General features: G+C 46.6%; 1 protein-coding gene across 2 annotated transcripts in view; it reads left to right on the top strand.

Annotated features, from left to right (window-relative positions):
• PDS5A (PDS5 cohesin associated factor A) overlaps window positions 1-26,604 on the top strand; it is a 1,291,333-nt gene that overhangs the window by 35,262 nt on the left and 1,229,467 nt on the right. The window lies entirely within an intron of this gene.

Below are 26,604 nucleotides of genomic sequence, written 5' to 3' on the forward strand. Positions count from 1 at the left end.
CAAAGAGAATTTGTGTTTGTTGAAGTTTCTGACAATGAGTGGTAAAGCGCGTGTTTGGGCTGAAATAAATGGCATAACGCTGCCTTTAGCAACTAATTCCCGTGGATGTGTCTACTGCTGATTGATCGCTCACTCTATTGTACAAGTCCTACCTTAGAGTAGGTGGACTGCCGAATCCCCTCCACTGCGTTCCGATGCCAGCGTTGGTTGCCACAGTGATGGCTGCAAATGCGGAGAATCGAGAGCGCGCCCTCTTGGCTCAACAAGTAAACTGTCAGCAACGAGGGACTCTATTCCCCCTCTCTATTACTTGGCATCCATCTTTGAATGGATGTGCTAAGGCACAAAAACAATGTGTCCCGTTGGTATTTTCTCGGTCATATTAGAAATCTCAAAGCCCCGGTCGCGGGAAACTTACTAGAATACACTTCTAGGGTGTATAAGTAATTGTGTGAAAGAAAATAAAATATTAACCAGTGTATTATAAAAGCCATATATCCACTTCCCTCCTAGTTCATCCCATAAGCAATTAACATGAATACCTAGATACATTTATACAGTGCATTTGGGGACATTTACTTGTGTTGGATAGCGTTATGCTGTTCTGAACCAGTCTTCCTATGTACCAACAATCAAATGTCTTGGTCTTAGTTGCGTATTTATAACATGCTTAATACCCAGAGGTTTCTAAGCGTGGACCCTGGGATCGAACCTGTGTTGCTTCATGTCGTCTTGTTTCCAAGGCGACCACGTTGCCACTGAGCTATCCAAGGCTTTTATTCATTATAATGAAGTACACTTCATAGTGTTGCCACAGTTTCTCGGATGTACTTAAAGTGAAGAAAATGTTCTCATTGCTGGTGTCTTGCGTGGTCAACATGGCAAAGCCAAAAGTACCATAACTTTGTCATTCAATTCCATCCGTACTACATAAAATGAATCCTATTTCAACACGGTCCTCAAATAAAACACTTGAGTGAAAATAATAAGGTAATGAATCCAGTATTTTTCTCTTCTTGATAGGAAGGACTAGTAATCACCCCCCCACGCCCTATGTGGCCGTTGCACAACCTCGAAGACTGTTGGGCGATTGTGTGGTGATTTTCCATGAAATGTCTTGAAAGCGCTAACTTTACACTCTTGCACCTGATGTTAGATTTATGCTCCGTTCTTCTGTCTTTGACGCGTCTAGTGGTCTGTCCCACATATTTTCCCACAGGGGCATTTGATGGAATAAATGACCCCTGGGGTGAGACAGATTGCAAAGTGTCTCAGTTTTATTTTTTTAACCGGGTGGTGGTGAGAGATCGAGTGTCCTTTGACCACATTATTATAGTGTGTGCAGCTTAAACACGGGAATGTTCCCTTCTTTCTTGTCTTCAAGACGATGTTGCTTATCTTTAAGGGGTCTCTCGGCCCTTACCAATGTCTCTCCAGGTTACAACCGCATTTAAAAGCCATCATCTTTGCTTTAGGGAAAAACCTATGATGGAAAACCTAGAATGGGAGCGTTCTGCGGTAATCCCCACTGTTTTTTTGATGGTTTTACTTATTTGGAAGCTTTGACAGGAAAATTTAGGTACACAGGAGTGGAATGTCCTTACTTTTTTCTCTGGTTGTAAGTAGATGGTCCTTGCTAATCAAGCTGGATCTTTGTTTAGCCTCATTCAGTACTTCTTCCGTGTATCCCCTTGATTCGAATCTCTCCACCAATCTGGAACATTCCATGTCTAGTCCTGCTGGGTCTGAAATAATTGTACTGCTCTCCCCCGAAAGTGCATGAAACAACCATAAATCATCAATGCAGTTATAGAGCAAGTACTTTGAACCAAAAAAAAAAAAACTGACGGACACAATAACTCACAACCACGTACTCTTAGAAGATAAATCAGCTCTTTACGGCTATTCAAAGCTTACAAATACATAGTAATAACACATAAAAATAATATGGACATAGATCACAGAAGTAAAAAAGAAATACATCACAGTGAGCGTAATAGAAGTCCTCATCTCGTCCAGAAGCGGCTGGAAGACCCCGGGAACAGCCAGGCCGAGAGTACCACAGCTCACAGGAAGGCCAGACATAAGCGTCCTTCTCTGGCTGAAGTCTCACCTGACCCCCTCTGGGTTTCCGCATATATACACACTCCTCAAAAGGGAGTTAATTCTCGAACATTCTGGAAATTGCACCTGCGCAGTTGTGGAACAGCCGTCGGTTGCCAGCTGGGTCAATCGAGAACTCCCCTCAAGGTAAGCAGGGCCTCCCTGCTCTAAAAACACACTCCACGGAAAAAGTAGCAAACCATAACAACGTTAGCTTTCCCAGCAGAAATGGCCTTGACCGCATACCATGTTTGGAAAAGCATGTTTGTCTCAGCACTGTGAATCTAACACTTCAGCAAAATGTGTGCAGCCTTTCACTGCGGTGTGAAGTAAATATCCAACATAGCTCCGAGCGCTCCAGAATGCATTGCGCGTCCGCGCCATTTTGAATCGAGCATAAATCAAGCATAACAATAATTCTCTTCAATCTTAGGATCTGACTATATGGTAAACTTCTCAGCATAGATTTCGGGTGTAAACTAGTGTAGAAGATTGTTAGCATCCGTGGGCTTGTGATAAACAGTTACAATTCAATTCTGCCCTCTTTTAATTTCTAGACTGACATCCAAAAAGTGCAGGGTCGGTGTTATTTTTCCATAATAAATTTAATGCTGTGATGCACTGAATTCAGGTAATTAAAGAAAGATGTTTCTTCTGTGGTGCCACACCAGATGCCAAAGACATTGTCTATAAAACGTTTACAAATCAACACTTTGGAGGACCATGTCGGGTGGACTATAAAGGTAACCTGTCGCTTGCGTTCATAGATTCCCATTATCGTAGCTTCTAGGGCCGTCTTTCTTTCACAACCTGAAAGCTCTAGGACATCCAGCCCATTGTACTTGGCAGACTTAAGGGTAGCCTGTCCATAGTGCATGTGCTGCTGGTAAACTACCATTGAAATAAATCTCTATGGCGCTGCAAATCCTTCCGGTGCTGCCGTGCATTCTGCCTTTAAATGAAAACTGCATATTTTGAGTATTCAATACGAATGACACTGCAGAACCATCCTCGCATAAAACTGTACTATGACAGAACCACAAAGGCTTCGCGGCATTCAAACATAGCTCCACGTCTGCATAATCAATATTCTGCATGCAGGGCTACTCCGTACGCCACTATGATGATGCTGCTCTGTTAGAAGATAAGATGGCTCAGCGAGTTCAGCGTTTGCTGCTGCGATCTGTTATCTGCAGGTCGTATGTTCGAATCCCGGCAATGGCAACTCAGCCTTTCATCCTTCCGATGTAGATAAATGAGTACCAACTTCGGTTGGGTGATATTATATGCATGTGTTCTCTGTTAAGTGCTTTGGCGAAAAAGCTGCTATATAAATAACACATTATCATTCTATTCAATACCAGCCACGTAGGAGGTGCAACTTCACACTCCAGAGAGTTCCTTCCTGGAATCTCCGAGTGCACAAGGATGGCGCCTGGTACCATCCTGGAGCACTTACAAGCAAGCGCCACCGGAACTAGGGGAGTCCAAATTAAACTTTTATTTTTCCTTCGCCCTCAGCTCCTGCCGGGGCTGGCACAATAGTGGTCCGTGCAGTGTCTGGGTCACTGCACGGCCGTGCCTCAATGCTACAAGACCCAGTATGGTGTTCAGAGCGCTACGGCGTTCACCATTAATAGGATCTTTCTTCTCCTAACTACAAACCCTTACATTTTTTTCGAGTTAAAGGCGCCCCACCAGTGCTGCCGGCTCCTCCCAGGAATGTGCATTGTGGCTCTGCAACTTGACTGCATTCTGCTAACCACGCCTTTTGGCAAACTCTCTTCAGGTCATGGATGAGCCACTTTCCACCATGCGCCTGGACTGCTTCTACATTTGGCTCCCCCGTGGACACTTTACACTTCATGACCATCTCTGCAATAATTCTCCTTGGCAGCTTTTCTTCTTCTTCATTATCTGTCGCCTGCACTCCTCCATGGGTTCTCTTTCAGCTGCTTTCATAATCACCTGGGTTCGCTTAAAACAACTCGTTGGCAAAAATGTGGTTCCTGTGCCAGGTAAGTAGGCAAGAAGCAGGAGCCAGTGTTATCCATGTAAGTGCTTAAGGAACAATGCTAATGTAATCTTTGCAGATAAAATGGTTCCTTTCATCACTCCAGCCCCCAACCAACTCTCGTGGAACCTGCAGATCCCCAGGTTCCACGCACATCCCTACATTCAACCAGACCTTTCAATGCAACTCTCAGCATACATTCATTCAAAGATGCTACACTCGTTTTTTTTGTGCATCCCTGATTCCACTTCCTTTGTTGTCATGGCTAAATGTCCTGTGATGTTGCTTCCTTCTGAGATCGTGTGTGCTGCCACTTCAACTTCTGACGTTTTGGTAAATTAATTGATTGATCTTTTATTTCTATCACGTTCATACACAAGTGTTTCAGAGCGTGACCAGGCAGGGAAAGGGAACAGGGGAGAACAAAAACAACGATCTTACGAGGCCCAGTGACATTGAGAACGTGCAAGTGCAGGGTAGAGGGAGAAGGGGGAGAAGTGCATGGAAGGGGGAACAAAAAGAGTGCGGAGCGAGAAGGAAAAAAAACAAAAATAATAAAATAATAAATAAAAAGGCAACAAATGATGGGAGTGCAGCCAGCAAGTGGCAAGTGCTGGGTTTATGGCAGCAGGCCGTGTAGGTCTGAAAGTGCAGGAAGAAAAGGGGAGGGCTGTATGGGTACAGATACAGACCCCAGTGCAGGGGGTGGCCCGGAGGCAGTGCCTGGGGGTGGCAAGATGAGCAGGTACCTGGACCCAGAGGACAGACGGTGGCCAGGTGCATGGTGTCTAGGGAGAGCAGAATCAACAGGGGAGAGGGGAGGAGAAGGCAGAAGCAAAGAGGAAGGTTTTGAGGTGCTTCTGGAACCGGAGATGGTTCTCCTCAAGTTTTAGAGTGGCAGGGAGGCTGTTCCAGAAGGAGGCACCAGGCGAAGACAGAGATCTACCCCCAGCTTGTTTCTTTGAGAAACAGACCCTGAGGGAGGAAGAGGAGCGGAGTGCTTGAGATGGGAGGTATTTGCAGAGGGATAGCTGAAGGTATGTTGGACCCAGGCCCCAGAAAGCCTTGTGGACAATGCAGAGGGTTTTGAATTTAATCCTTGCATCCACAGGGAGCCAATGGAGAGATTTCAGAGCTGGAGAGATACGATCCCAGGGCTTGAGGCCAAGGACAAGTCTCGCAGTCCAGTTCTGGATAAGTTGTAAAGGGCGGAGAGTAGAGGCAGGTAGATTAAGAAAGAGGCTGTTGCAATAGTCCAGCTTAGAGAGATCCAGAGCTTGGGAGACAGTGAGCTTCTTGGGGAATGAGAGGAATGGAAGAATACCTCTGAGGAGGTGCAGTAGGAGGTTTGACTTTTTTGATACATCAGCGATGTGGGCAGAGAAGGAGAGTGTGGAATCAAAGGTGACCCCAAGGTTCTTGGCCTCGCAGGTGGGGATAGGAGGAGGGCCAAGGGAGGCTGGCCAGAGAGTGAGGCGAAAGGAAGGTGATGGTGTGCCAATGAGGAGGATCTCTGTCTTGCTGGCATTAAAACAAAGATCGTTGGCGGCACACCAATCTTGGATGGCAGTTAGGCAATCAGTGATGAGAGAGGTGGAGGAGGTGGCCGAGGGCAGCCTGAAAATTAGTTGTGTCGTCTGCATAGCACTGGAAGTTTGAGCAGAAAATGGCAATACAGCGGGCGAGAGTTGCCAGGTATTGGTTTAAAAGCCAGGGCAAGAGGTTAGACCCCTGGGGAACACCACAGGTGGAGAGGAAGACCAATGATGGGTCCTTCCTAAGTTGGACCCGAGAGGGTCGATCAGAGAGGAAAGACGTCAGCCAGGCCAGAGCCTGATCGATGATGCCCAAGTTATCCCGGAGACGGTTGAGCAGGATGGTATGGTTGACCGTGTCGAAGGCAGAGGAGAGATCAAGAAGGATGAGAACAGAGGGAATACTAGAGTCAAGGTTGGAAAACAGATCTTCACGGATGTTCAGGAGAGCAGTTTCCGTGCTTCTGCCAGATCTGAAGCCAGACTGATGGTCATGGAGACAGCCAACAGAATCAGAATGAAGGTTTAGCTGAGAGATGGCCAGCTTTTCAAGGAGTTTGCCTAAGGAGAGGGTAATGGAAATTCATGTCCTTTACTATGAGATGGGTCATCTGGAGGAACCCCCAGCTTGTACTGTTTTTGCAGTTGGTCTCTTCTACAACACTATCTTTGAACAGTTGTCTAGCACACTGTGCTTGTGGTCAGTGCTCTTTAATTTAAACACTCAGGAAATCTAGAAAGCAACCGTATGCAAGCTGCTCAGTTTACATTGAGTTCCCCCAGAAGAACAGTACATTTAAAGTACCGAATATATGGTTGTCAAATCACTTTCATGCTTGCTGAACGCAATGACCCGCCCCGCTCCCATTGGCATCTTGTGTGGCTAAAGCAAGTAGAAGACTCATTCAGTAGACACAGTGCCATCGGGATCTTTCTCCCACACACCTTGGTATTATCCTGCTGCCGTTGAAAAGCAGCAGGAAAACCTTCACTGCAGCGCGACTCTCGTTTTAAGTATGTCTGCAGGCTCCTTGGCTCAGGCCACGAAGACCCAAGAGACTGACCTCTGAGGGTCACACCCTCTGTCACTAGTGCTCCTTCAGGTGTGCCCCACAAGGGAATTCCACGATCTGCAGAGGACTGGGGAATGATTCCCATGTAGCAGCATTCGCTTGAAAATCAAACCAGTACGACGGCATGTGCAATGGATCTCGGTTATAGGCGACTAATGTCACCATTTTACATGGTGGCCGGCCACGTCCTGATGTTTGTTCTTCATGAAGGTCATTCGGGTGTTGTAAAATTAAGTAATTATGATGATCGTAGGGTAATTTAGACTGCAGTGGTTGCTGGCAAAGATTCAAACTCTCCAGTTAAATAGTCTGATTTATTTATTCAACACCTTTCCTAGGAGCTACAAGGCAATAGCAAACTTGTATGTTACATGAAACAAGATTACACTGAGTAGAATACAATAAAATGTCTTCAAAGCACTGGTTAGGGTCTTATTTGTCACTTATAAAAGTACACATTAGCCAAAGGAGGGCTGTACAGCAAAAAAGGTAAACCAGTACATGGATATGTAACTGTATTTTAAAATATAACAAGTAAACCTGCAATGCTGAAGGTAAAAAAAACCAGGCTTCCTGCCAGCGTACCTTTCCCAGATCTGCTTATGGGCAACTGGGCCTAGCATCACCCAGACATAGTATGGGAGGGGATTTGTTTGAGCTATATAGCAGGGATCGTAATTGGAACTCTAAAGCAAACTTTGACTCCAACTACTCAGGGCAAAGTTGTGAATATTGAAACATTTACTGTCCTTTCCTGGAATAGCTGTGGGTGCGCTGATTTATTTGCAAACATTGATTTGGGACTATTCCTGCAGCAACACACTCATCTTTATTTAGGAAACCTGGCTAACTGAAACACCTGTAGTGAATGGTTACATTTCTTTTGCTTTGTTAGCCATTAAAGGTCCCAGGGGAAGGCCTTCGGGTGGCTTAGTCACTCTTATAAAAAAAAAAAAAGACTGCATGGTTGATTTTTGATAATGTGGTTATTGCAAACAAATGTCTACTAGGAGTACAAGCTGTCATGTTGCGGATGGAAATAAATAATATAGTCTTACTGTTGAACATTTATTGGCATCATAAACTGGCTATTTTGGAGGAGGTTGTTGACCTCATCTCAGGTTGGATGGATGGTTCTGGGGAGGGTGGTATCTTGAGGGGGTGATTTAAATTCCTTTTGTTTCTCAGAGTCAAACCCTTGCCCTGGTCCAGCCTGGCATCCTGCCCCCCAAAATACCAAACACAGGAGCGCTATGGCTTGACTCGCTGTAAGCGTTGGACCTTTTTCGTTTAAATGGTGCAGTCCAGGGAGACTCGCAATGCCAGAGCACTTGCTCAAATGGGACGAAACGAGCAATCCTCGACTACATGTTGATGAGCATTTGTTTGATAAGTGTAATACTTTTAACGTCAAAGCCACAGAGCGCAGTGATCACAAGATGATAATCACTGAGTTCACCCGGGTCCCAGTCTCCAACTTCCCATCAGTTTCTGTTAACCAAAGGTCTAATTGAATTACTTGGAATTCACTCAAGGCCTCAGTGGTTAATAGAAGAGCAGAGAAGCAACTGGCGACAAGTACAGTGGACTAGAAAATCCTTACCTTCAATGTAAACCATTTTGATTTGTATCTATCCAACCTTTTGGGGAACGTACAGGAGAGAGGTAAGGTTCCCTCTAGTAAACCTCTGCATCTCTTTGACCAGGGCCTTTCCACTGGTAAGAGGGAGATGAGGAAATAATAAGGGAAATTAAGAGTAATCTGAATACTGTAAGTTCTAACCAGGGGTTGGTAATTTGTTGTAAACGGCAGACACAAAATGGTGGTTCAGTACAAACTGAGCACCTCAGGCTCTTTATTCCATAATCTGTGGTGCTTGTGAGGAGTGGCAGATGGGCAGAAGTGAGGTTGTAGGTTGTGGTGAAGTTTGTTTGGATGGATGGTCCTTAAATAGAGTGGCAAGCTGCGGAGCAGCAGAAGTGAACATATAGTGTTAATGCAGCTGTACTACGCTGGGAGGAGTGCGTGAGGCATGGCAGTGTTTGAGATTGGGTATCCACAGATAAAATCAGGTTAAGGGATCTAACACCCGATTTCTTCCCTTAATAATCATAATACCACTTGTTGATTCAGGTTAATTCTGCTTAAGTATTACTTTTACGTTGAAGATCAATCAGTATTTTGGTGTTCCTGATGTCCTTTTCCTTAAGATTTCTTCTAGCAAAAAAAGTGTTGTTTTCCAAGTGAATATTAGCTATATTTAGTTTCTATGGAATGCAACTGGTTTTAAAAGGAATGTTCCTTGGCCGGAAAAAATAGGTCAAGGGACAAAGTTCACGTGTATCACTATACACGGAATTCTTAAAGCAGAAGAAAAAAACTGGAGTAAGTGGACCAATTGGATCGAATAAAACTCCTATGGGTCCGAAGATGTAGATCTTGTTTTAGCTCCGTACCTCAAGGTCAATACATGATCCCTCCTTGTAGTTATTAGGGAAGGAATATATTTGTGGTCTCACGGACCTCGTCTGTCCGTTTACAAATGTCAGGGCACAAAAAAAAAGCCTACCGGTTTCAGTGGATCAAAGATATTAGTGCCACTTTCATCCGGGCTAGCGCAGACCGACACTAAGCTGTGTGATCTTATTTCTTCTGTGTTGAACGCATCTAGGTTGTCGATAGGAGTCCCCCTCTGTATAGAGGAGAGAGCGGGACATGGGGTGGGGCGGGAGAGACAGAGAATCTATATTAGAAGGCTGTTACATCCGTAATTCTCATGGTTCCCTACCAATAGGGATACCATTACACCATCTCTGTCTTAACCTTTGAAGATGATTTGTCCCATGTATAACGGTCCTAGAACGACACACACATGGGTGTAGCTATTCTTTCCCAATGACGTGCTTTTCAAAAATGTATTCCTGGATACCTAAAGAAAAAACATTGTATCTTTAGATTCCAGGGAAAGTGCTTCAGGAAACACACTGTGCCTCCCGACACGCTGCATCAGTTTGCAAAAAATTATCAGTGCTAGCTAAATATTTGTCAATGTGGGTCAACTCAAACATGAGTTTGGCCTTCCAACACACATCGGAATTGAGGGTAGCTCCTAAATTCACCCTGGAGAGGGTAGGGGGGGTGGTGGTGTGGGGTGGTGGGGAGAGGCAGGAAGAAGGGACCAGAAATCCCACATTTCCACAACACACCTTCAAATGGTATCTATTACTCCCTGCATTGGCATTCAGTTCCCTCGAGTATGTGTGTGCGTATGTATGTGTGTGTGTGTGTGTATATATGTGTATATATGTGTATATATATATATATACATATATATATATATGAAAAACACAAACCCGTACGTGGTTGTAGCACTTCAAAAAAAACACCACCCAGTGGGTATGTACAAGAGTTCTCCAGCACACAAGACCTAGCTATTTTAAAATGTCATATTTATTATTGCATAATACAGCACATTACAAAAACAGGGGTGAAGTCATTCATCCCTGTGACAGACGTAAGGTTGCACAAAGCACTCACCCCACGGGTGGAAGAAAGTCACGCGTTCCGCCTGAATGCTCAGGCTTCCTCAGACCTTTGAAAATCCAAATGCAGCATTCACATCAGAGTTTAAAAAAGAAAAGCAATTACAGAGCGTCTCCACTCGTTTCCTCATCACGTTCAAAACAGTCATGTGACCGCTTCGTGAAAGATGGTAAAACCTGTCAAATATAATGACCTCCATATTGGAATGGTCAAAAACCTATGAATGAGGTAGGTTAGAAGAAAAAGTGCTTGAATATATCGTGCAAAACTTCACTTTGTTAATGGCTACCGTGATAACGCGATCGTAGAGACGCTCAAAACTGCCCTTATATAAAAATTGCTGCAAAATTTCCTTATGGTATATTGTAACGCTCACCTGATTCCCACGGAGGCGCGGGTCTTGGCAGGAAGCTGTCTGTGACTCGAAAAGTGATGTGCAGGACTCGATTGGCTTCTGGGGTCGAACCTCTTCGCACTGTGTGTCGGACTCGAAGAGTGAGGTTTCTGCAGGTGAAAGAATATGGGGGTTAATGGTCTGGGTTGTTGAATGTCTCTCTCTCTCTCTCTCTCTCTCTCTCTCTCTCTCTCTCTCTCTCTCTCTCTCTCTCTCTCTCCCTCCATCTCTCTCTCTCTTCCCAGCTTTTTCGTAGAGCCCCCAGGTCAACGTGCTCACCTTATATAGGTGAATGCTGGGCTCTCCATCTGCGTCTGGTGCAGGTTGCCGTTGCCAGTTCCTTCACTGGTGAAACACAGGCCTCTTGAATTCAGAGGATGGTTACCGTCGTTATCTGCACGAGCAGTGAGTTTCTGGACACCTTTTGTCTTTATAGTCTTTACATGCGTGGCACGTTTATATGCAGACTCTGTATAATGCCTTTCCCTTATGTATTGCAGGGCTCTTGAGATGAAAGATGAATTGAAGCGCCTGGAAGTTCGTAAGTATGGCAAGCGCTCTAACTGTCTCTTTCCTTGCAGCTTAGTTCGTGTTAAAGAGACGCCGGAGTATTCGCAGGCGTTTTATTGCGACGAGCGTGATGGACGTAAGTAAATACCTGCTTAATGTCTTTTCTTTTGCCTTTCAGATGTTGGGTTGCAGGGCCGGAGTCCGCGGAATGCCAGTAAGTTGTTAACGATACTTTGCCTTCACAGGCGGCGATGCTGAACGAAGAAATCCAGACTTCACAGCGTGCCGGTAAGTATGGCAATGCTTTTGTTCTTGCAGGTGGAGATGCGGCGTGAAGAAACGGCCGCAGCCGATGGATCAGGTAAGTAAGCACTGCGTGTAAAGTTCGCCTTGCTAACCTGTTTCTGTTCTTTGCAGGTGCTGATGATGTCTGGATACCGAAATGGTAAGTAGGATTCTTGCAGGTCCAGGATCGGAAGAAGGGCCGGAGCAGACTCGGTGAGCGTTCTGCTGCAGATGCAGAATAACGCGAAGCACACTTCATCTATCGTGTGTGGTTTAAATAGCCTTGGAGTGATGAGGCGTCTTCTTCCACGGCCCCGCCTAGGTAAGAAAAGAGTTCCAGTTTCCAGAAGAGTTCCAGGGAGTGGAGCTGCCCCACCCAGGTAAGAAAGTAGTTCCTGTTCTCAGATGGCTTCTAAGTGGCTGGTAAGTAAGCAGCATGGTCTGCTGCAGGTAAGTCCACCCAAGCATCTTCACACCTATTATGAGCCCGGCGCTTCCAGTGCCGGGACCAATGGTTTTGATGAGCCGGGTGCCACCGGCGCCAGGACAAGGTCCAAAAGGTCCCAGTGGGGACCGGCTGGTGCTTAGGATTAGAGTTAGGGGCCTGCTTCCAAGGACGTTGGGCTGGTCCTGGCTCCTTGGAAGCAGTGATCATGACATATATAAAGTGTCACCATAAGGCAATTTTGCAGAAATAGGGCACTTGCCCACTTACATATTGGCTGCTGCTGTTTGCTCATTGCTCCAGGCTTGGAAGTACTTGCACTTAGTGGGGTGTATGGCTAATAGCGGCCATCTGTGCTGCATTTAGCCGTTGTACGTTAAACGGGCACATTTGTGCATTTGTTACACATCGATTGCGATTTAATGATAATTTTTATATAAGGGCAGTTTCAAGCGGTTCTACGATCGTGTTATCACGATAGCCATTAGAATTCTTTTTTTTAAAAAAACGTAAAATGTTCGCAAACAGGGTGCCTGTTCGACCTATCCGCAAGGGGGTCCAAAGGATATACTACCTCGGCGTACCGCTTGGAAACAAGATAATACATGTTCGTAGAACACACCAGATGTCCGGAATGGGTGTAAATGAGGAAAATGGGAGTGTGTGAAGGACAGTATAGCGGTCTGTATCGGGCGCAGCCAAAATGGTGCCGTCCGTAGAACAGGCACGGTTGCCAGCACGTTCGTAGGCAAACAAAATGGAGTTGTCCTAAGGACGCTGGAACTGTCCGTACAGTGAAAATAGCATGCGTGCACATGCGCAGTAGAAACGTAAGTATTGCGAACATTGCGCCTGTTCCTAACTGTCCGACTCACTTGTGTCGCACATTTGTAGTTTGAGAACCCGAACACTGTCTGTAGGAAACTTGTGCACTTTTGATTCTTTGCATTTGCTGTCCAGGAGACTTTCATTACTGGGGCGGATGTGTTGAGGACATCATCATTTGACCGCACCTACGCTGAGCGTGGGAACTAATTTCCGCGGTTGGTGTGCTTCCGCAACAATATAAATGAACTTGAAGACACAAGTATTTCACACATCCAAGCAATAGGGCACCTCAGGACTTGCTGTGTAAAATTTGTGTAACGCTTTGTAGGGATGAAGGTCACGAGGCACACCCCTGCACCCGTACAAAAGGTTATACCCCCGAGCGCATCTTCATTGTCCTAGCTATAGCAGATTGAGGTGTGTTGCCTTTACTGCTGTAGTGACCAAAAGGAAACTAATCGGTATGGCTTCCATGGCTGCTGTTGGGACATTAGCCTCTGCACCACCCCCAAACCTGCCGTTACCACCACCTTACCAAGGGCCTGCAGAGATATATATATGGGTGAGGATGTAGAGCTTGAGGAAGAAGAGGAAGAGAATGAAGTGGAGGAACTCCGCACTAGGAGCACTCGGCGGGAGTCGTGGGTGTGGCGGTTGTTTTCCGTTTATGGGAATGTACCAAAAGCACATGCGAACCTGGTGAAGTGTAAGCAGTGCGAGGTGGTGTTGAGTTGCGGGAGATTTGGAGCGTACAGTTTTGGTATGACAACCATTAAGCGACACGTCACTTCGTTCCACACTGCAGACATTCGGAAGGTGGTGCCATGTGAAGAGTGTAGTCGTTGGAGTTCCTCCACAGCATCCTTGGTATCCGATCCTCCCACCACAAGAGACACTCCTGTGGGGGAGTGCCTCCCTCCAGCTGCCTCACAAGCCATTCGCAATGATGTTGACCCTTACCTTTCAAAGGTGACAGTAGTGTGCACATATTGTGACGCAGTACTCTGCAGGGGGGGTGGAGAGTTTTCGAAGTGCTTTTGAGGCTGCAGTCACCGAGCACCAAAAGATCTGCTCCTTATCTAAATAAAGCTCATCCTAAATCTTTCTCTGCTCAGTTGCCCTTTTTTATCCCTGTGGCTGGTGTCCCTTCGTTACCCTCCTTTCGCCTCTTCTAGTGTTGTGTGCTGTTAAGCAATGAACGTAAAAACAACAAAAAATACAGAAAAGGCTCCTTTCAGAGCCGCCTTTCTCAGTATAACAATAGAACTATAAACTAACGGCCGTAGACCCCTGGGGAGTTCTGAAAAAGTTTGCGGACAGTCATAGAGGAAAAAAGGGAGGGTGCAAGTGGAGCAAACGCAATAAAGTGTACGTTGGGATTAAGTGGCGGCTCTGAAAAGAGCCTTCGGTGGTTGTGTTGTGTGGGTCAAAAACAGTGGATTGGGGAAAACGGATTGTTAGATAGGTTAGTGTGATTGTAAAAGAGGTCGCAATGCATTTTGTACATTGCGAAGAAAAATCTGATTGCCAGCATATGCGAGCTGGACACCATCTCTGCGGAAAATGGAAGTGCTGCGAAACAAAATGTTTTCATTGTGGAAAGAGGACATGCCAACATCTCTTAAAAATGCACACACAGCCTTATTCACATTGCGTCTTGCTTTCTCCATTTGTGGACCAAGCTGTCACGACCCTCGCCCAAAACCCCCTCTGGCAAACCCATTGGCCAGGTGGAGTCAGGACTCGGGCCTCTAGAGCCTTGCATTCTCTTCAAAAGCCCTCATGGGGGCAGTCCTGGCGCATATGGCGCCAGGCTCATATACCATGAAAAACAATGTGCTTGGGAACTACTTTATTGTATTGTCAGCCAACATTGAGGCATTCACATAGCTTGGTTCCTAAGAACCAAGCTATGCGGTCTAGTTTTTTGGCTGCGGTAGCCTAGGGACTACTTTACCTGGACTATTTTGTTGGGGCTGTTTAAACCACACCCGAGCAAGACAACACGCTTCGTGTTACTTTGCAGCTTGCAACGAGACGCTCAACGTGTCCAACTATTCCCTCAAACCTCGGAGAACCAGAACCTGCAAGGAGACAAAATGATATGGATATGATATGGTATTTGTAACGCGCCTATACACAAGTGTTTCAAGGCGCGACGAGGCAGGGTGGGAGGGAAACAAGGGGAAGACAGACAAACGATCCTACTAGGCCAGGTGTCATTCAGATCGTGCAAGTGCAGAGGTAAGGGGAAAAGGAGAAAGTGCAGGGGGAGGAGGTGGGGGGGGAAAGTGCAGTACAAGGTAAGTAGCGTAATAAAATAATAAATAATAAATAATAAATAAAAGGGCCAGCTGGTGGCAAGTGCGAGGTAAGTGCAGAGCAAGTGCTGGGAAGGGGGCTGTAGGGATGCAGTGACAGTCCCACAGTGCAGGGGGAGCCAGGGAGGCAGTGCAAGTGGAGAGTGGCTGGGCCATGGACCGAGGTCACAGAGTGGCCCAGATGCAGGTTTAGTGCAGACTTCAGTGGGGAGTTTAGCAGGTTTAGCAAGGGAGAGGGAGAGAGAAGGCAGAAGCGAAGAGGAAGGTTTTGAGGTGCTTCCGGAACCGGAGATGGTTCTCCTCAAGTTTCAGGGAGGCAGGAAGGCTGTTCCAGAGGGAGGCCCCTGCTGCGGAGAGAGATCTACCCCCAGCTCGTTGCTTCGAGAAGCGGCTGACCATGAGGGAGTTGGAGACGGATGAGCGAAGGGCTCGTGAAGGCAGATATTTAGGAAGAGAGAGTTGAAGGTATTTAGGCCCCAGGCCCCAGAAGGCCTTGTGGACAATGCAGAGGGTTTTGAACTTAATCCTCGCAGCCACTGGGAGCCAGTGAAGAGATTTCAGTCCTGGAGAGATACGGTCCCTGGGCTTGAGGCCAAGGACAAGTCTCGCAGTTCGGTTCTGGGTAAGTTGCAGAGGGCGGAGAGTGGAGGCAGGCAGATTAAGATAGAGGCTGTTACAGTAGTCCAGCCTTGAGAGAACCAGGGCTCGGGAGACAGTGAGCTTCTGGGGGAAGGAGAGGAAGGGAAGAATACCTCTGAGGAGGTGCAGCTGGTAGTGTGACTTCTTAGAGACGTCAGATATATGAGGAGAGAAGGAGAGTGTGGAGTCGAAGATGACCCCGAGGTTTTTAGCTTTGCAGGTAGGGGCAGGAAGGGGGCCAAGGGAGGCCGGCCAGAGAGCTGCAGGAAAGGAGGGAGTGGGTGTGCCGATGAGTAGAATCTCAGTCTTACTGGCGTTAAGGCAGAGGTCATTGGCGGCACACCATTCCTGGATAGCAGACAGACAGTCGGAGATGAGGGAAGGAGAGGAGGAGGCCGAGGGTAGCCTGAAAATGAGCTGGGTATCGTCCGCATAGCACTGAAAGTGGGGGCAGAGAGCGGCGATGCGGTGGGCAAGGAGTGCCAGATACTGGTTGAAAAGCCAGGGAGAGAGGTTGGATCCCTGGGGGACACCACAGGTGGAGAAAAAGATGTCAGAGAGGAAGGAGCCCATTTGGACCTGGGAGGGTCGACCGGAAAGGAAAGAAGTCAGCCATGCCAGAGCCTGACCAGTGATACCCAGGTTATCACGGAGACGGTTGAGCAGGATGGCATGGTTGACAGTGTCAAAGGCAGAGGAGAGATCGAGCAGAATGAGAACACAGGGAGTGTTGGAATCGAGGTTCAGGAGCAGGTCCTCACGGATGTTCAGGAGAGCAGTTTCCGTGCTTCTGGCCGCTCTGAAGCCGGATTGATGGTCATGAAGATTACCAACATATTCAGCATGGAGGTTAAGCTGGGAGATGGCCAGTTTCTCCAGGAGCTTGCCCAGGAAGGGAGTAATGGAGATTGGGCGATAGTTGGCCGGGCAGGAGGGGTCGGAAGAGGGGTTCTTGAGGAGGGGGTGCACAAGGGAGTGCTTGAGGGGGGATGGGAAGACTCCAGAGGCGAATGAGTGGTTGCAAAAGTCAGCTAGGGCAGGAGCCAGGGAGTCGATGTGGTCCTTGATGGTTTTGGAGGAACAGGGGTGAACCTGTTTAGACGAGGCTTTCATAGATCGGACTTGTCTGGAAACCTCATCAGCAGAAAAAGGTGGAAAAGCAGAGAAGGAGGGCGGAGGGGTGGCTGCAAGAGAGCAAGAGGAAGAGCCGGGAAGAGAGGGAGGGAGGGAGGAGAGAGGAGGAGAGCGAGGACAGGATGTCCTGAGTGTTTGAGATGAAGTGCGAGGCCAGTGCAGTGCAGAGGGCCTGGGAGGGGACAGGAGAGGTAGAGACTGCAGCAGGGTTGGCCAGCTCCTTGCAGATTTTAAAGAGTTCGGCCGAGTTGTTAGATGCCTCAGAGATGCGGGCTTGGATAAGGGCTCTCTTCTTGGTGAGAACGGAGAGCCGGTATTGCCTTTGGAGCAGGCGACAGGCCAGTTTGTCAGAGGATGAGCATGAAGCACGCCATTTCCTCTCTGCCACCCTGCACTTGCGTTTTAGGGAGACGAGATCCGAGTCATACCAGGAGTTACATTTGGCTTTGGGCTTCAGGCGGATTCTCATGACGGGGGCAAGGATATCGAGAGTATCAGATATAGAGGAATAGAGCATGGAGAGGGCTGTGTCAGGGTGGGAGTCAGCCAAGGGGGGAGAAGGGGGCGAGAAGGTAGCAGCGAAAGCCTCAACTGACACGCGCTTCATGGGTCGGATGACCGAGAAGGTGGGTGGCAGTGAAGAGGGTGGCTTTGCCTGTGTGGTAGGGAGGGAGAGGTGGGAGGATAGGAGAAAGTGATCGCTCCAAGAGAGAGGAGTGGAGAGAGGGAGGGAGAGGGGAAGGTCAGAAGAGATCAGAGCATCAAGAGTGTGCCCTGCAGAGTGAGTAGGCCCAGACGGGAGAATAGAGAGTGAGAGAGAGTTGCCGAGTTCGCGGAAGAGACCAGTGGGGGGACAGGAGGCATCGAGGTGGATGTTGAAGTCACCGAGAAAGAGGAGTTGGGTGGTTGAGGACAGGAGTGAGGAGGAGAGGTCAGCCCACTCAGAGAGGAAGGAGGAAATTTGACCAGGTGGCCGATGGATAGTAGCCATGGTAAGGGAATGGCTAGGAGAGAGAGAAAGTCGGCAGACAAGACATTCAAAAGAGGAGTAGGTCTGCGTAGGAGTGACAGTGGCAGGAATCCACTCAGGGAAGATAAGGGCAACACCACCCCCTGAACGGTTGGGCCTGGGCACGGAGAGGATCTTGTAGCCGTCAGGTAGGAGTGTGTCGAAGCTGGTGGCAGAGCTGGCAGTGAACCAAGTCTCAGTGAGACCGAGGACGTCGAGGTCCAGTTCCTCAAGAAGGCGACAGATATCAGAGGAGTGCTTGATGGCAGAGCGAGAGTTTAGAGTGGCAATGTGGAGAAGGTTGCCACCCTTGAAAAACTTCCGGGGAGGGGTACAGATCAGAGGTACGCCCTGCGGAGGTGTTAGAGAAGGAGTTGAAGAGGGAGCAAGAGAAGGGGCAGGGAGGGAGGGGAGAGGCAAGGTAGCCGAGGACAGAGGAGGGGGGACAGCGGGAGCGGAGAGGAAGTTGATGAGGCATGGGAAGCGTCTATCAAAGAGGTGAAGGTTGGCCTGAGGGCCTTGGACCAAGACGGTCCCGTTAGCATAGACATTAATGATGGCTTTGGAGGAGTGGAAAGGGGCCAAGAGGACATCCCAACGGGTGCCACCATTAATGGGAGAGGTGGAGAAAGGAGAGAGCACAGTGACCATGTGAAGGGTCCATAGGTCAGGTGAAGGCACGAAAAAGAGAATGTCAGTGAGAGTTTCCTTGGAGCAGGCGCTCGTGTAGGTGTCAGCAGTAGGGAGGCCTGGGTTGGAGACCAGGATGTCCTTTTTAAACTTTTTCCTACCGGATTTAGTGAGGAGAGCAGGATAGTCAATGGAGAAGCAGTTAGAGTAGATAGGCGAGATAGAGAGCACCATGGAGTAGGAGGGGAGGCGGACGACACGGGTATGCAGACAAGAAGAGAGTGGAGGGCACTAGTTTACCACAATGCAGAGCAAACAGTAATGCGTAGTAGGTCAGGGCCACCTAAGTATGAGAATCCTGCGAGGGGAGAAAAGCACCCTAGTTTAACACAATGCAGAGCAAACAGTAATGCGTAGTAGGTCAGGGCCACCTAAGTTTGAGAATCCTGCGAGGGGAGAAAAGCACCCTAGTTTAACACAATGCAGAGCAAACATTAATGCGTAGTAGGTCAGGGCCACCTAAGTTTGAGAATCCTGCGAGGGGAGAAAAGCACCCTAGTTTAACACAATGCAGAGCAAACAGTAATGCGTAGTAGGTCAGGGCCACCTAAGTTTGAGAATCCTGCGAGGGGAGAAAAGCACCCTAGTTTAACACAATGCAGAGCAAACAGTAATGCGTAGTAGGTCAGGGCCACCTAAGTTTGAGAATCCTGCGAGGGGAGAAAAGCACCCTAGTTTAACACAATGCAGAGCAAACAGTAATGCGTAGTAGGTCAGGGCCACCTAAGTTTGAGAATCCTGCGAGGGGAGAAAAGCACCCTAGTTTAACACAATGCAGAGCAAACAGTAATGCGTAGTAGGTCAGGGCCACCTAAGTTTGAGAATCCTGCGAGGGGAGAAAAGCACCCTAGTTTAACACAATGCAGAGCAAACAGTAATGCGTAGTAGGTCAGGGCCACCTAAGTTTGAGAATCCTGCGAGGGGAGAAAAGCACCCTAGTTTAACACAATGCAGAGCAAACAGTAATGCGTAGTAGGTCAGGGCCACCTAAGTTTGAGAATCCTGCGAGGGGAGAAAAGCACCCTAGTTTACCAATAAATTGGAATAGGGGGGGCGAGGCATCATGCGGATGAGGTGAGCAAGGTGAGGAGGGGTGGGCCGGAGAGCGGAGAACAGGTGGAACAGGCGCCTGGCGTCCCCTGCGGACACCTGCAGACACACAGGGAGCCGCAGTCGTAGGAGCCGCCCTTTGCCTAAGGGGCCCTTGGCCTAGGGGGCTGCCGGGCAGGGGGGCTGCCCAGAGGGAGTGGGATATTAGCAGGGGGAGAGGAAGGGGAGGGGGGTGTGGGCGGGAAGGGAGGCGGGAATGGAGAGGGGAAGGAGGACCAGGAAGTGAGGGGGAGGGAGGGGGCAGGGGGCAGCACACAGACGCGCACGGAGCGCTAGCAGCACAAACAACAAAACGTTACAAAAAAAAAAATAACAGGAGACTTAACTGGAGCCCAATGGGGCTCGGGAGGCAGCCTCAGCAACAAGCCACACGGGGCTACGGCGACCACTCCAACCCGCTCAGGCTCAACAAGGAAGCGAGCGTGGTGAGCGGTCGAGCCGTAGTCCCGGAGCGGCTGCGAGGACAGCCAATCAGAGGGGGGGTGGGCGGGAAGGGAGGCGGGAATGGAGAGGGGAAGGAGGACCAGGAAGTGAGGGGGAGGGAGGGGGCAGGGGGCAGCACACAGACGCGCACGGAGCGCTAGCAGCACAAACAACAAAACGTTACAAAAAAAAAATAACACGAGGCTTAACTGGAGCCCAATGGGGCTCGGGAGGCAGCCTCAGTAACAAGCCACACGGGGCTACGGCGACCACTCCAACCCGCTCAGGCTCAAAAGGAACATCATTAGCATCAGCATCTTACCTGGTCATCTTTAAACACTCGCATCTACTGAGAAGAGCTTTCTCGAATCTGCACGCCTCCCGGACAGAACGACCTGAAAGAGGAAGATGGAGGCAACATTAAAGAAAGCAGTAGAGACCTTTACAAATTACGAACTGCTCAAAAGGCTTACCTGGCTGGTCGCCTCACGGCTGGCACCACTCCGGACATTCCACTCGCGCTGAAGAACACCGCGACCTACAAGGAAGGAAAACCTAGGTTAGTAAAGGCAAGACTTCACAGCGCTGCGCATAGCGCTTACTTATCGCATCATAGCGCTCTTAATGCGCCATCATTTACCAGCGGGGCTCAACCAAGCCAGTTCGCCGCGCTGAAGCTCTGCATACCTAAGGGAGAAAAAAGTAATTTTAAACAAAGAAAGGCATGCAGGATAGCAACAAAACTAAAGAACAGCAATAAGACCTACCTGAACAATATCAAACGGGCCGGCGTCGGTGAAGTAACTGGACCGCACTCGCCCATGAAAGACAACGCGCCCCTGCAAAGAAGGCAGGACGGAGAGCACGCCTAATTCTACCACAAGGTGAGGAGAGGGCGCCAGAGGGACTGAAATCATACAGGGGTGGAGGGAGGATACTTACCCCAGTCGGTCAGTCTTGAACAAAGTCCTCCTGTATTTTCAGGCAGAACCTTCCCCCGCAGACAACATCAGGGCAAAACTGAGAAGCATACCAGCGAGTAAACCGGCTGGGTGGCGTCCCTGTGGATACCAGGTGAGCGTAACAGAAACGCAGAAGAACGCAGCCATATTTGTCTTTGGGCAATATGGGAAAAAAGTATTTGACAATTTGGAAACATGTCCATGAGCTTCGCGAGTCCTTCCTTCATTGCAAAGAAATTCCAGATACATGGCCTGAACGGTTTCCTCCACAATGAATGATCAGTATATCTGGAGGACTCAGTAAAGTAACACAAAGAAGAACCAAGTCCAGCCATCTCATGCCACACAAGCCATGCCAGTGCACTTCCGCATGTGGAAATCCGAGATTTGTAGATAAATTGCAGCTTTCTGCATGCACCTTCAACCAATGTATCCACGAGTCTCCCAAAATCCAGATAATCTGTTTTCGAGAATAGAAAGCCATGGCTGTGTGGTCTCCTGTGAGGGAGAAGACGGTCTTACTAAAGTACGTCGGTCAGAACACACCCACTGAACTTTATGGACCAATCCCTAGCTCCGCTCATTCTCATTTACATGTGGCCCACTCTTGAATCCCCAGTGGTGATATGTGCTCGCTGCTAACTACCGCCATGCACGCGGACATGTACAGGATCAGAGCGTGACGACGGTACATTAAATTACTATTCCCCTTTTTCCCCTTTAAGGTAGGCTCTGAAAAGAGCTTTTTTTTTTTCTTTGGCCAGATACCGTACAGACATCTTGTATTTTATGTATTTTATTTTCTATTTTTTTGTCCTTGCTTTACTCTTGCAACAAAGTACGTGAAGTCGGGTATCACAAATGGCAAGCACCGTAGTGCAGAATTACCTCATGAGTGGTCATTCTACGCATTGTCTCTACAAACTTGCAGCATTGGCATCAGTGTCAGCGCTCCACACCACCTCCACTCCTCGCACATCGAAATGGTGTGCCACATGCCTACTCTCGGCATAGTGTTGTAAGCCTTGCACAAAAATGTCTCCAAGCATCAAAACCCTGACCCTCTCCACCTCTGCCATCTTCAGTGTGTGCACCGTCTTTCCACACAATTGTGAACATCTGATTGGCTGATGCCTACAGTCGCCTTTCCATGCAGCATTTGCTGTAGAAACCCGTATGTGACGCGCCCTACCAGTGGACCAAGCGTTGCCTACGTGCGGCACGTAACTCTTACCCACTCCGTCCACCCTTTCTACAGCGGTACCAAAGCGAGTCCTTCATTGGACACAACTAAGCGATCGCACAATCATCCACCAATCACATAGAACATCGCTAATTTTAATTCCGTCATCAACGTTGCACACTTCAAAATTACTGTCGCTGATTCTGAATGGAAGTCGCATACCATTGCAATGCACCTACTTCACAAGCTACTGTGCAAGGATTGCAAATTTCTACGTACAGCTCCATACATGTCCACATGAATCAGTGTAGAGTACAGGTATGTATATTTTAATCAGAGAACATGTGGAAGCCTTATGATTTAAATTAGACAAAATAATGCCGCTAAATGTCCATAGGGAATACATAACCACGCTCCCCCTTTAAAGTGCAAGATTGCCGATTTGTCATTCACAAATCGCACAACTGCTTACTGTCTTCCGCATAACCTGTATATACGTTGCAAGCATGCCTATTTAGGGCAGACCTCAATTTTGTATGTGAAAATGTCGGAGTTCTGTATTCTGTACGGCCTACAGTAATGCTACTTGCAATGTGATCGTATGAGAATAGCAAGCGCTCCCGATTGTAGTGCTGACATTTCCTTCTGAGGGTCTGGCCAAATTTTCGACATTGTGCTTTTCATTATCAAGTACAAAATGTTTCGCCATCTAGTACTTTGCCCTATCGCTTACAAACCTCTCTCCTATGCATAGTACACTTTGTAAAGAACAAGGCATTTCCATACACTTAAAATATTTAGTTATTTTGAAGGACTTACAAGTACCATATTGCAAGTACTATGCAAAGACTGCACAGAGTGAAGTGAAATGTGCATGTGCACTAGGTTGAAATATGAAAGTTCAATCCTCTGACGAAAGAAGCACAAATAATGTCTGCAGTATCATCACTGCTGCAAACACACAAAGTAATTGATTTTGATTTTTTCAATTCGCAGTGAAGACTACTCTCCTGAGAATCAACAGCATCTACACTGCAGACGACCTATCCGAAGAAACCTGGTCATCTTGCACAACAAAGTAAGTACAGTACAACCTTTATATTGTAACTACTCGTTAAAGAGGCTGCGTGGGTGATTTTTTTTTATTTTGGGCACCAAAGCAAGCATTGATTTGTAAACTATTCTACCTACAAATATCCATTTATTGAACAAAGAATAACGGACAGAATGGCTGACAAATCCCTGTGTTTTTGGTACTGAAATAACATGGGTAATCCTTAGAAGGTTAGATTGTGAAAAGAAGTTGCTGTAGCAATTTTTTTGCATTTCGGTTATTAATAATGGTTCTCGTCACAAGTAGGCCACTTTGTACTGTCATCTGAAGCACATTGTAGTATTATACAAACAGTAAAGTAGCCTTACCAAATGATTTGTTAGAGTTCACTTTACTTTGACACACCACGACAAAGAGCTTCCCCATAAGACTTATGCGCACATGCACACTGCACACATACGTTGGACAACAGACCAAAGTATATTTCTTTTCTCAACAGACACCAAAGAATGCCTACCAAAAAGCAACTCGGTAGAAAGGAACACAGAATTAGAGCAAAGAAAAATAAAGGTCCCCAATGTAAGCATCCACCTGTTGTAGAGAATCTTGGTACAAACCAGCTAATGCAGTTGGGTAACATAATAAAGGAAGTCTCAACTACCGAAACTGTACCTGCGCCATCAAAAAGTGTCACAAAACACAGAAATGTTGTCAAGAAACAGCTGCCAGTACAGCTAACAATATTCCTAATAATCCTGATAGTGTAAGAAGAAACCATAGTAAAAAAAGTATTTTAGCAAAAATGTTTCATCAGAGTCCATCAGAATCTACTTGGAAGCGGACCAAAATCATCCTCACCCCTTAAAACGTACCATGAAAGTTAATTCTACAAGCACTCGTGGACAGTGCAATCCTTCTCAAAAGGAAGTTGTTAATACTAGTGTTAAATAGGATGGAAGCACTAACAAAACTAAGTACCAAACTACAAAAGAAACTCAGCAATAAACAACAGAATGTGAACAAAAATAATTTCTTGCATGTTTGTGGTCGTGATTGGAGTCACACAACAACCACAGAGCCATATTTTAATGAAGAAGCATACAAACAAAATCAAACAAACACAATTGCCATCCATAGCAGTGGACGAGGGTATGAGAAAATCAATACTACGATCATGGAACAAGAAACCCTGCTTACAAAACTATCGCCTGAAAACTCAGAATTACCTCTCGATTCATCAGAACCACACCGTCCAGTATACAAATGGCTGTGCACATCAATGTGCGCCATTCCAAACGAAGCTTTCAAATCTTTACGTCAGTTCCTCAATCAGTATGTAAAAGGTAAAGACAAAAGTAAAATGAAAGTGCTGCAAAATATGGATATTTGTACAGTGCGGAAAGACACAGGACTAAAAGGACATTCATTGGCCTGCATTTCTGGGCCTATTTGCAAAAGCACCTTCCATGATATGAAAAGAATATCAGTACATCATTCCAATGTAAGAAATTTAGTGTATAAAATATACTTTGCAAAAAGTCCAGCTTCAGAACTAGGCAATTTAAATGCACTGCATGGTACACCCAAATACTTACAAGAAATGGACCGTATTCAGAAAAAGTATTTTGTTAGTGAGAGCCACGTAGAAAATGCAACAGTTTTAGAACATAGTAGCGACAATTCTGCACATAGCAACCTTCTATTACACACATACAGAAAAGAATTACTAAAATTTAAAAGGTCATTGGCTGAAGTGCCAAACCGTGTGTGTGTGTGTGTGTGTGTGTGTGTGTGTGTGTGTGTGTTGCCGCAGAACATTTTACAAAAGGAACACAAAATAGGGACATGGCATACAAAATAAAAACCAATGAAGACTCTAAATGGTTTGAATTAGCTTTGCACCTTTTAGCTGAAAACAAATATGAACTAACTGCCTAATATGTTGCAGTTACTGTACTGCAAAATTAGACAACAACCACATTCCTTAACGTGCTATTACAAATAATTTGAATAATTTGCAATTGTTTCCATTACCAAAAATCCTGCAACAGCTCAATTTGTATGAAAGCATAATAATTCAAACAGTTCACCCATTTCAAGCAATTATACGCCTTCATCCAAAAAAAGCTAAATTACCTTCCTCTGAATTGGTGAAAGGCATTCGTGGCAAAGTAGTTTACTTGCCATTAGAGCTAACGGAAAATGTACACACTCTAGAGGTGGAACGTTCAATAGAGCATTCTTTAATAGTCATGGTAAATGGAGTACCAACAAAGGATAAAAAATTTGGCAACCATTAGTGGACTTACACAAAGTTAGACAAGCATTGCAATATCTAAAAGACAATTAGTGCTACAAGGAAATAAATATTGATGAATGCTTAAGGCAAACAACTGAAATAATTCAAGAGCCATCAGAAACTGGACAATTCGAACTTCTGGATCCAGCTATAGTATCCACTATTTTGGACCATTGCATTCCAATGAAAGCATAGATGATGCACTGGAAACTTACCAAATGCGACAAACCAAAGGGTCACCAATGAGTATATGGGGGAAAAAAGTATAGAAGCACATGCTTTTCCACTGCTATTTCCTACTGGCAAAGGTGGAAGATACGATGATAGACTCACTCAGATTGCGGCATCAGAATACCGCTCATTACGAATGTATTCGCAAGATCCCAGATTTAAACAAAATGTGGAATACATATTCCACCTACTCTATGAAAGTGAATTAGCAACACTGTTATGGAGTTCCACACACTCTTAAATCTGGCACGCACTTTCAAAATATGTCAGCTACGCAGTTAATACAAAAAGTGCAAGAAAAAGATGAGGTTTTACAATCAAGTATAACAAATTTGTTTGCAAACATACGTGGTATAAAGGAATACTTGTTCAGACAGCACGCAGACGTGCGTTGCATGATCAGAAACCTTGGACCACCAACTTGGTTTGTTACGCTAAGTTGTGCAGAATATGCATGGGAAGATTTACATGAGTTCCGATGCATAGCAAAGAGCAAAAAAAACAACATAGATATATTAACACCTGGAGAACTTTGCTCTCTAGATCCAGTTAATGTCTCAAGATATTTCCATCATCGTTTCATTGCAATGTTAGATTTTATTTGCAATGAAACTGTTCCTCCCCTTGGAGAAGTGCAACACTTCTTTTTGAGAAAAGAATATCAAGCGAGAGGAGCACCACATATTCACATGCTGTTATTGATCAAAGGTGCACCAAAATTTGGGCACGACAGTGATGGCACTGTTTTGCATTTTATCCAAAAAATATGTTGCATGTGAAATCCCTTCACAACAGACACATAGTGAGCTGCATGGGCA

Source organism: Ambystoma mexicanum, chromosome 6q (assembly GCF_040938575.1).
Source record: "Ambystoma mexicanum isolate Mex_15411 chromosome 6q, UKY_AmexF1_1, whole genome shotgun sequence".
NCBI classification, from domain to species: Eukaryota; Metazoa; Chordata; class Amphibia; order Caudata; family Ambystomatidae; genus Ambystoma; species Ambystoma mexicanum.